General features: G+C 48.5%; 1 pseudogene; it reads right to left on the minus strand.

Moving 5' to 3' along the window:
• Positions 1-760: 760 nt before the first annotated feature.
• On the minus strand, positions 761-877 carry LOC126177852 (5S ribosomal RNA; annotated as a pseudogene).
• Between the last annotated feature and the right edge of the window lie 3,506 nt (positions 878-4,383).

Genomic DNA, 4,383 nt, shown 5'->3' on the forward strand with positions numbered 1-4,383 from the left:
AATTATTTGTGAAGTTCTTAAAGCAGCAATGTAAGTGACATCACCACGAAACGTCTGCTTCCTCTGACTGCAACACGAACTCTGTCCACTGTGTCCTCATACGCTTTTGAAAGTCATCCACTTCGCCCCTCAATGAAAACATTCTGGTGCCCCACCTACCACTCATGCGCCACCCACTCCCTACCAGGCCCCTAAATACACATCGAGATGTTTACTGCTGTCATTTTTCAAGTATCCGATAGAAGAATCACTTCAGAACCGTACATGCAGATTCGTTAACCTTCAAGTCAAATCTCATTACGTGTGCACACTATCACAGAGATCTGTAAATTACAATATTGCTATGATTCGTGGACAGAATCAGGTTTAGGACGCAATTTGTGTGCTCGTGATAGCTTTTTCCCTTCGTATTGTTGCTGGACAAATCACAAGCCTCATATCTACTGTTTGCGTTCTGTCTCACATCTGCCACTAACTGTTACGTGCTAAGGCAGTGAAGGGAAGTGACAAGCCTTAAAATTCAGTTTCATGTTAGAGGGAGAGAGAGAGAGAGAGAGAGCACTCCATCTTCAGGCCACAAGTGGCCCATCGGTACCATCCGACCGTCGAGTCATCCTCAGTTGAGGATGCGGATAGGAGGGGCGTGTGGTCAGCACACCGCTCTCCCGGACGTTATGATGGTTTTCTTTGACCGGAGCCGCTACTATTCGGTCGAGTAGCTCCTCAATTGACATCACGAGGCTGAATGCACCCCGAAAAATGGCAACAGCGCGTGGCGGCTGGATGGTCACCCATCCAAGTGCCGGCCACACCCGACAGCGCTTAACTTCGGTGATCTCACGGGAACCGGTGTATCCACTGCGGCAAGGCCGTTGCCTAGTTTCATGTTAGAGAATCAGTTTTATACTACAATGAAGACTAAAGAAACCGATGCATCTGCCTAATATCGTGGAGGGCCTACACGAGCACACAGAAGTGCCGCAACACAACGTGACATGGACTCAGCTAATGTCTGAAGTTGTGCTGGAGGGAACTAACACCATGAATCCAGCAGGGCTGTCCATAAATCGGTTAGAGTACGAGGAGGTGTAGACCACTTCTAAACAGCACGTTGCAAGTCATCCCAGATATGATAAATGATGTTCATACATGGGGAGTTAGGTGGCCAGTGGAAGGGTTTAAACTTAGAAGAGTCCACCTGGAGCCTGGACATGTGGGGTGTCGCACTGTCCTGCTAGAATTGCCCAAGTCCGTCTGAATGCACAATGGACATGAATGGATGCACGTGATCACACAGGATGCTACCATACGTATCATTATCAGAGTCGTATCAGGGGTCCCATATTACTCCAATTGCACATGGACCACACAATTACATCGTCTCCACCAGCTCCATCTGTCTCCTGCTGACATGCAGGGTCGATGGATTTATGAGGTTGTCTCCATACCCGCACACGTCCATTCGCTCGATACAATTTAAAACGACACTCGTCCGACCAGGCAACATGTTTCCAGTCATCAACAGCCCAATGTCGGTGTTGACAGACCCATGTGAGGTGTATGGTAATCAAGGGTACACGAGTGGACCTTCGGATCGGAAAACCCTAATCAATGGTTCGCACGCTGACAGTTGTTGATGGCCCAGTATTGAAATCTGCAACAACCCTTCGGAAAGGTTGCAGCGATATCGGATTTTTGATGTTTTACCGGATTCCTGATATTATCGCTACACCTGTGAAATGGTCGTATGTCGAAGTTCCCACTGCATCGCTACTACGGAGATGCTGTGTCCCGTCGCTCGTGGGCAGACCATAGCATCTCCCTGAAACTCACTTAAATCTTGATAACCTACCATTGTAGCAGCAGTAACCGATCTAACAACTGCGCCAGACACTTGTCGTCTTACAGGCCTATAGGCGTTGCTGACTGCAGCGCCGTATTCTGCCTGCTTACATAACACTGCATCTGAATACTCATGCCTATACCAGATTCTTTGGCGGCTCAATGTATGTAAAGTATGGGGAATTAGAGAGCAGTCCTCATTTACTGACAGCCAGGGACTGTCGAGCAGTGGCAGATTGGTTGTACAAAATCGCGTTACATCAGCGGAAGGAATCGCTATTGAGTTCTAAAGTACCACCAGCAACGCAGCTAGCACACTCACTGTGCGTAAGGGGTTGAAAAGAATGGGCTGCAGTGGGCGAGCGGTTCCTCGTAGGCCACGAACTTCTTTGGAGAGTGCCGAGCGACGCTTCAAGTGCTGTAAAGTGTGGCGCCCCATAATCTGACAGTGGATGATGGAAACATGTGAAGAATCACGATGTAACCTGTGGCAATCCGATAGAAGGGTTTTTCGTATCCTCCCACATTTAGCGGTTTCTTAAGCGCAATAAAGGGGCCACACCCTAACCACGAAAACATCCTCATAATGTAACAGTATCCCCTCTGTGCCCCACTACTGCCTGCAGAACGTTACCTTTCATCGCGTGCAGTGCCAGCACTGGAGTACAGAGGGGGTAGTGACGTAGTATGGCCGGCCGGTTGCTCATGGCCCTCCTCCCCGACATTACGGGACTTAGGTGACTTGTGTGTTGAGGTGTTGTGTCAACTCCCTCCAGCCACCTAACAAGGCCTCATTGTTTTCATTCCACGACGCGTCGCCGCTGTTATCCGTGCCGAAGGTGGGCGTACCGGCTATTAGGTAGATGGTCACAATGTTAAGAGAGCTAGACTGTTTTTATTCACAAAATAATACCGAGTTGTCAAAAGTTGTGGAGATGTGAAATGAAAAGATGACGTAACGTCAGCCGTATACAGGGTGTTACAAAAAGGTACGGCCAAACTTTCAGCAAACATTCCTCACACACAAAGAAAGAAAAGATGTTATGTGGACATGTCTCCGGAAACGCTTACTTTCCGTGTTCGAGCTCATTTTAGTTCCCTCAGCATGTACTGTACTCCCTCGATTCACCGCCAGTTGGCACAGCCGGCGGCGGTGGTCTCGCGGTTCTAGGCGCGCAGTGCGGAACCGCGCGACTGCTACGGTCGCAGGTTCGAATCCTGCCTCGGGCATGGATGTGTGTGATGTCCTTAGGTTAGTTAGGTTTAAGACGTTCTAGGGGACTGATGACCACAGCTGTTAAGTCCGATAGTGCTCAGAGCAATTTGAACCATTTTGAACCAGTTGGCCCAATTGAAGGAAGGTAATGTGCAATCACGTCATCAACACAGATTTTCTGTGAACGTTCGGGCAGGCATTGTTGGTGATGTCTTGACTGGGCCCCATGTTCTCCCACCTACGCTCAATGAAGCACGTTATCATGATTTCATACGGGATACTCTACCTGTGCAGCTAGAACATGTGCCTTTACAAGTACGACACAACATGTGGTTCATGCACGATGGAGCTCCTGCACATTTCAGTCGAAGTGTTCGTACGCTTCTCAACAACAGATTCGGTGACCGATGGATTGGTAGAGGCGGACCAATTCCGTGGCCTCCACGCTCTCCTGACCTCAACCCTCTTGCCTTTCATTTATGGGGGCATTTGAAAGCTCTTGTCTACGCAACCCCGGTACCAAATGTATAGACTCTTCGTGCTCGTATTGTGGACGGCTGTGATAGAATACGCCATTCTCCAGGGCTGCATCAGCGCATCAGGGATTCCATGCGACGGAGGGTGGATGCATGTATCCTCGCTAACGGAGGACATTTTGAACATTTCATGTAACAAAGTGCTTGAAGTCACGCTGGTACGTTCTGTTGCTGTGTGTTTCCATTCCATGATTAATGTCATTTGAAGAGAAGTAATAAAATGAGCTCTAACATGGAAAGTAACCGTTTCCGGACACATGTCCACATAACATATTTTCTTTTTTTGTGTGTGAGGAATGTTTCCTGAAAGTTTGGCCGTACCTTTTTGTAACACCCTGTATAAATCGGATGACTGGTTTTGGTTGAAAATGCAACCAGTGTACAAAGGAGACTGCTTACGAGACAGATGTGCCACCCACTGTAGAAAATTACTTGGGTATATGCGACAAACACGAATGACAACTGATACTGGATATGTACAGCGTGAATTCTCGTGAGTTTGCTTGACAAACGAGAATGCGTCACGGAGGTACTCAGCAACATGCACACGCCTGGAGGTAGACGTCAACTGTTGCGCGAAAGCCGTCTTACATGAGACGAAATCACGTGAGAGTCTAGGAACATACTGCATCCACCCACCTATCGCTTGCTGAGGAACAGGGAAGGTAATATTACATTACAGAGCGAACAGTCCGCCTCCGTAGCGCTACCGCCTACTACGTAGGGAGGCCGGGTTCGATTCCCGGCAGGGGACTGGGTGTTGTGTGTAATTCATCATCATTGTCATCA

Source organism: Schistocerca cancellata, chromosome 3 (assembly GCF_023864275.1).
Source record: "Schistocerca cancellata isolate TAMUIC-IGC-003103 chromosome 3, iqSchCanc2.1, whole genome shotgun sequence".
Taxonomy (NCBI): domain Eukaryota; kingdom Metazoa; phylum Arthropoda; class Insecta; order Orthoptera; family Acrididae; genus Schistocerca; species Schistocerca cancellata.